This window comes from Henckelia pumila, chromosome 3 (assembly GCF_033568475.1).
Source record: "Henckelia pumila isolate YLH828 chromosome 3, ASM3356847v2, whole genome shotgun sequence".
Taxonomy (NCBI): Eukaryota; Viridiplantae; Streptophyta; class Magnoliopsida; order Lamiales; family Gesneriaceae; genus Henckelia; species Henckelia pumila.
In genome coordinates, this window is record NC_133122.1 from 169,386,603 (window position 1) to 169,393,941 (window position 7,339).

Sequence of the window (7,339 nt, forward strand, 5' to 3'; positions counted from 1 at the left end):
GTATCACATTGATGGATCTACCTAAACCGGTCGACATATGGAACGTCGAACCTGAACCTGAAATATTTAACATCAGGTTGTTGTCAGGTAGTTTTTCTGATACCTAACCGGATGTATTTTTTTTAAAAAAATAAAACAAAATAATATGAGCCTATCAAAATTAAACTAAATAAACACAATACTCTACACACACATACATACACATGCGCGCGCACACACACACACACATATATATATATTTAATATTGCATTATGGGAATTAAATTAATATAGCCCACATATAACCTATCATCTTTCTATCCCCAACAACAGAATTTAGATATTCACAATTTCCATTTTCACAGTTCATCATATTTCTTTCACTCCAAGAATTTAGATATTCACAATTTCCATTTTCCCAATCCATCCTCTTTCTTTCACTCCAATCTCCACAGCGGTTTCCGAATCTGTCAAATTTCACTCCATCACACACCTCCATGGTTGGAACAGTTGTACCTGCAAACACTGTATTGAACCTCACTACAAGAAAAATGCAAAACAACAACGGTTTTTATCCGTTGTTAAAGGCCATAAAACACTGTTGTTAAAGCCCATGTTGTTAAAGAGGGCGCTCAAAGACAACGGTTAAAAACCGTTGTCTTTTAAGAAAAAGACAACAGTTTTACAACGGTGAAAAACCGTTGTCTTTTCATTCAACGACAACGATTTTTCACTGTTGTCTTTGAGCGTATTTTTTAAATAATGAGACTTTCAACAACAGTTTTAGAATATCTATGACAACAGTTAAAAAACGTTGTCTTTTTCAAATAAAAAAACAAAAAAAAAATTAAAATTTAATACACAAATTTGCATTATTATAACTTATTTAAAATTCAAAATTCAAAAATAAAATTTAATAAACAATTTTCCAACGTTTGAAAATAAGATTTACAACATTCTAAAATATAATACAACCGAAAAAATGACAAGAATACACTAATAACCAAATGTAAAGAAACCGCACTGCAACTCCCAGCGCTCCTTCACTTGCTGAAGTCTTTCTATTTTTTTCGGATTACCGACATTTTTCCCAATACTCTTGAAGACACATGCTCAAAATAAAGATATATAATATAAATTAGAAACCATAATTATAAACCAAATTGTCTTTTGTTTTAACAAATAATATCTTCAAACTCATAAATTAGTTTAGAGAAAATATATGTATCAACTACAAAAAGTTCAAAAAATAAGAAAAATAAACTTTAAAATTTTACTGTGATAGAACATAAACTTTATAGAAATAATTAGGATGCCTGAAATCTCTTAACAACATTCCACTTAGTTAAGCAACAGTGTAAACATATCGGTGGAACAGGGGTATTGAAGCCAACACAATTTATGACTTCTACTTTGTTATCTTCTGTACAAATCAGTAAGTGTACTTACTTTTTGGGTCAGAGCGTTCAACTGATAGTTTCCTTGTCTTAGCAAACTGTAGCAATGCTGATGGTGTAAGATTGTTTCCAGATAATGACCAAACACAATCAGGATCTGCATATGAATGTGCTGTGGCAGATGAAGCTAGGGGACTAGATGCATCTCATTCTCCGTTGTCTCATATGCCCAACAAAATATAAGACATACTTATCCATGTGATCAACATAAACTTTACATGTATATATAATGAGATCATACAGTTCAATTGAATGCTGGTTCATTCTTCTTCTGACAACTACTTAGAAAAGGTAGAAGGGAAACTTTGATGGTTGTATGTGTCAAATGATTTTCACCCTCACTTTCTAGGCCACAAAACAAATTAAAGGAATTCAATTCCCTAATAGAGCTCAACTTTAACATAAAAGTAAAATATGAATATCTAAACACGAAATAAATAATATTACAAAATGAAACAACCTATTAAACTTAATGTACAAGAATACCATCAGCATTTGCCCGACCATCAGTTATCGAAGGCAATCTCTGTTAAGACAGAAATTATTGTTAATACAATATATGGATCTGAATAACCAAACGTAAGAGAATATGATTTGATTACACAGGCTCAAGGCAGACACGGAAAAGGAGACTAAAAAATAAATAGAGCATCCAAGGGAGAATTAAATGTAGCACGGAAAGTACCATTGTTGAACACCCACATAGGTAATGGGCCCAAGTACTCGGAAAGCTGCAGAAAAGTGGTGAAAAAAGGAAATTAGGATACATTATCCTTGCTTATCAAATGTGAGGAAAATTGCTGATATACACCTGTAGATATTCAAAGTGATTGATCCCCTCACCGGTCCAGTATAGAGGTGCTGAAAATTCTTTACCTGCAAAGAGGAACTCGGCATTCATCTGGTTGGTCGCAAATCGAGGAGTGCAATCTGAAAAGTGCCACATACGGGAAACTGGGCATACCGATTCAGTTTCATCTAAGAACTATAGAATCTCGAGCTCAACATTCTTTTGCAAGAACTTCCATCCCTCAGTCTTCTCTACATTTTTGAAGTTACTAAAAAAGAAATAAAAAACTCGACGCCGCATCAGAAGAATACATGTGGTTTTAGACGATTATCAACTTCAATATATAAGATGCAAAAAAATTTCCAAGTTTGCAATAAAAAATTTCCAAGGTTGCAATAAATAAACCACATTATTCCTCGAGTCTTGCTATGGCCATGTACGTAGAAGAATCAAGAATAAATGTATGATTTCATGGTGTTTGGATTGGTTTTCATGGTGCTATTTAGGGATGCATATATTGCAAATTTATTTGGTTTTGCTTTGAAATAAATAATATATGCACTTCACATAACACATAATAAACAGAGATATCAAAAGCACACATAATAATTTATGATTTCCTAAATTCCATATCTAGTAGCATGAGCTTTGTTGAACTTTGGGGATATATGTCTGACATTTCATAAATGCACTTTCCACGAACAAAGATAAAAGCAAAACAACACTTTTGATTTTAATCTTTTTAGAGATCGATATGTTTTCAAAATTTGTTAAAATCCTCACAAGACTATCATTGAACTATATTTCCAAAAAAACTTTGCATTACATTTTGAAGGTAAAGATCATATTAACACTATATATGCAGTACTTTATGCAGCACGTAGAAACATGAAATTAAAAATTCATAAGAAAACACACTAATCAAACAATAATCTCATGCATTTGAGGTAAAGATCAGGCGCATCACACAATCTTGCAAGCTAGAGCATATCTGCTTCAGTTGTGGAACCATGTATACATAAATTTTTAGAGAAGCTGAACAAGACTGAAAATTATCAAGCCCAAGCTCGCTACAAGGAAATCATCAATACTCAAAATAGATCTACAGCCCCACAGACTCGATTCCACGGACCCAACTCCCCCACGTACAAACAGTGTAATATCATAAACATATATATAATCATATGATAATATATGTATTTATTTAGCCTTATGTACACCTAAATTAATGATATATAGAGTGGCCCAATTTTTCTTTATCAGAATCCTTATAATATTTTATATGCTTCGCGTTTCAGCCAAATTTAAAAAAACCAAAGAATTCAGAGAGAGAAAAGCGAAGAGGGCCGTGTTCAATTGGAAACATAATATATGATTATAAATACGTATATATCCAACTAAAGACTCGTAGATCTGGAGCCTTAATTTGCCTGATGTGGGTTTCAAGTTTCAGCAGTATTTAAAGAAAGAACACATGAGAAGTATCGATTAAAAATATTGTAACATAGAAGAGAACCTGGAGCGGGAGAAATCGAAAACCTGGAACCGAGAGTTCTTGAGCCTTCTCAAAAAGCCCTTTTCTTCTAGATCTTGGAAAAAGTCACTTGCCTCGCCTTAAGTTGTCAATCTTGTTGATCTGAATCTTTTGCCTCTTTGAGAAGACTGTGGGCAATCACTTTCACAGCCGTTAATGGAATCGCCGTGTACTACCTCCGCGACCCGATGGCGAAAATCAATTTCCTGGACGATATCATCTGTTGCGGGCTTAAAGACCTCTAGGCCAGCTCCATAGGTAGAAGGCGGCGGCCGTGGGAGCCAAATTTGAGGCCGTTCCATACACACACACTGGTCGCCGCCCCCACCGCCAATGAGGAGGATTGTGCTTCTAATTCGCTGAAACCATGCTGGTTTCATCAACAAATTGATCTAAACAAAAGGTCGGAGCTGGAAGATCTACGATTTGGGGCTAGGTTATGTATGGGATGTGATTTGGGATTTTCCATCGATCAATCTTTTTAAAAAAAATCAGAAGAAGAAGAAGCTAGAGTATTTATGTTGTCTTTGAGGATCGAAGAAGAGGTTTTCGATTGTATTAGAGTACTACCATGGATCGATCTTTTCCTCAGGGTTCAAAGAAGAAGATGAGGAGTAGTACATATAAATTACCTCACATGTGTATATCCGAGTATAAAAGGTTTTTATTTTTTAAAAATAAAAATAAAAATAATAAAAATTAAAAATTAAAAGACAACGGTTTTTGTCTATGAGCGGGTTTTTTTAAAAAAACACGCTCAAAGACAACGGTTTCATAACACCGTTGTCTTTGACATACATAAGAAAACGGTTTTTACAAAACCGTTGTTTTTTTTCAAGCAAAAAATAGTCAACAACAACGGTTTTTAATAAAACCGTTGTTAAATGAAAAAAGACAACGGTTTTTCCTAAAACTGATGTCTATTGCATGTTGTTGAATCTCATATTTCTTGTAGTGCCTGGTGGTGGATAAACAAACAATCACTCTCTTTGTCTCACGAGCCATTGGATCAGCACTCCTGCGAGTCGCGAAGACTTGAACCACTAAACCAGCTCATGTACCTTAAGCAATTCGGTTTTAATCTTTTTTTGGGTTCCTTGATATTTGCTCTTTATTTATTGGTTTATTAATTTATTAATTATTGTGTTTATTTAGTGATAATATTAAGATTTTATAACTGAATTTCCGTCATACAAATTGTGACGTCCCGTATTATTGGACATTTTCAAAAATTATGATGTGAAAAAATGCGGAATACTTTTTTTTCGTAAACATGTATCGAGATCGTAGGTACAAAATACCATAATTAAAAATTAAGTTCTACAAAAGTAACTCAAAATCGCATGAGTCAAAACTTGTTTAAACTGACATTTAATAAAAATGATGTTAACTCATACGGGCAAGTCAAAACTTTCTCATACAGGAAAAACTTGAAACTGTAAAATACGCGATCACAAAATAACGTTTTGAAAACATGTTTTGAATCTTAAAATGACTTGCTAAAACATGATATCAAATAAATGTGTATAACATTAATAAAACGTCTAAGCTTCGTGGACATGCTTGACATATGGTTCTCGGACGTCCATGTCATGCAAACTCTTCTCGTCTTCTCGACTACTCAGTCCCATGATCAACCTTTAAATAATTAACTTATTATTTTATATATGCATCATACAAGTATAGTGAGTCTAAAGACTCAGCACGAAACCTTCATTAGATAGCTTAAACATAATAAATATCATCATGATTTTGACGTACAATACGTAAACATAAACAGCATATATGAATACATATATCATAAAACTTTTCATTTGGGATGATGAAATATGTGTACATGTGGAAACCATTAGAGCTCTTGGGACTCGTGATCACGATCGTTGTGCAACAAGCATATAATTTGGTACATCACATCCCAGTCTTTTGCCAATATGCATACCGCCCCATACCGACCATCGCCAATATGCACATTAAACTTTCATTCTTTTGGAAAGGCCTTCCCCAGATCTCATCTCGGGGCACCTGTGAGACCTCGATTCTAATCACCTCCGAAAAACAAAACATATCCGATCGGAGAAATACTTACGGTATAACGAAGCTCTCTCAGCCGTGATCGCTAATCTGCCTTCAGAAATAATTTCTAACGGACGGATCGTACTCGGGGTGAAATCTGGGAGCTCAAGGAGACGTCCATGGCGTCTAGAGAGGGAGGAGGCGTGTTGGGGAAGGGGATGAAGTGAAAAGGTAAGTCAACTCAAGCTTAAATATCTAACAATCTCAATATTTGCACTTTAGTCCCTAAAAAATACAAAATTTGCAAAAAGGACCCTGATCAAAATCAAGTCGGCTCTTGAACTCTGAAATCTCCGATTATCTCAAATAAAGTCGATTAAGATAAAATCGGGGCGTTACAATTCTCCCCCTCTAAGAAAAGATTTCGTCCTCGAAATCAAACACGGTTCTAACATGAACTGTATCTCTCAACTTATTCCTTCAAGTTTGTCAATCAAAAGTCGACTCCTTCTCTACAGAAAATCCTCCTAAGCTCAGTCACAATCGAATCATCTTTGGTTTCAACTCAAGGCATAACATCCAAAGTTTGACTCGTCTAATCTGGCTGTCCGTCGTTCTGAGGATATCGAACTGAAAAAGTTGAAATCAGGCAACAAAATCTCATCGAAGTCCTTGCCGAAAGAATGAGCGCATCAAGGATCTCTGTCTAAACTAACCGACTTCGGCCAAACATGACATCTGACGACCTCTGACAAGATCTCAATCCTCTAATCTTGAATGAAAGTCATTCTGTACGGAAAACGGTAGCAGATTCCAACAATCGGTCAATCAAATCAGACAGTAGATAAAATAAGAACAGCTCAAAACATCGGTTGCTGCATACAATTCCTCAGATAAAATTCGCAGTAAGAAATCTCATACAATCTAATCCTCTTCTCTGCTTTCAAATCAGTTCCGTCTGCTAAAATAATTACTCCAACTCTTAAGATTAGAACAGATCACGTGAATTTCCGCATAAGACAAATAGAAGAACAGGTCTTCAAATCAATAAGATCGCTGCGAGCTCGAAGTCCAGATTCAGACATTGAGTCTCGAGCGTCTTCAACTGTCTCGACGTCTAGACTATAGCGCAATTCCACTTAATAAGAACACATCTCCCAAAACCTCGATAAGAAAAGATCGCTGATCGGCATAAATTCCATCATCAAATCATACAATTGAAGAAGACCATTCGATTCAAAGAATTCAGACATCGAAGAAAACATACAACTGCTCGGCACAAACATCTGCTATACGATTCTCAAAAGTTCCGAAAGATCAGTACAATTCTCATTCCAAAAAGATAAGAAATCAACGATAAAAATTCCTAGTCTCAACTAATTCTTCTAAAAGATCCGGTTAACAGAAGTTAACAACACTATTGGAGTATTCATCAATTCGACAATTCAACAATTTAATAGAGTCACGTCAAACATAAACAGATTCTTCAATAAGAAGGCAAGAGACTCGCCAGAATCTAACATTCCAATAAGAATAGGGAACTCAATATCGAACGTTACCTGATCT

At 35.0% G+C, this 7,339-nt stretch overlaps 1 long non-coding RNA gene across 1 annotated transcript; it reads right to left on the minus strand.

The window, feature by feature from the left end:
• Positions 1 to 276: 276 nt before the first annotated feature.
• LOC140892873 (uncharacterized) lies at positions 277 to 4,340 on the minus strand. The gene is made up of 4 exons (XR_012152927.1): positions 2,401 to 4,340; positions 2,248 to 2,312; positions 1,429 to 2,167; positions 277 to 495 (listed from the first exon to the last, which is right to left on the minus strand). It is a non-coding gene; the product is annotated as an uncharacterized lncRNA (long non-coding RNA).
• Between the last annotated feature and the right edge of the window lie 2,999 nt (positions 4,341 to 7,339).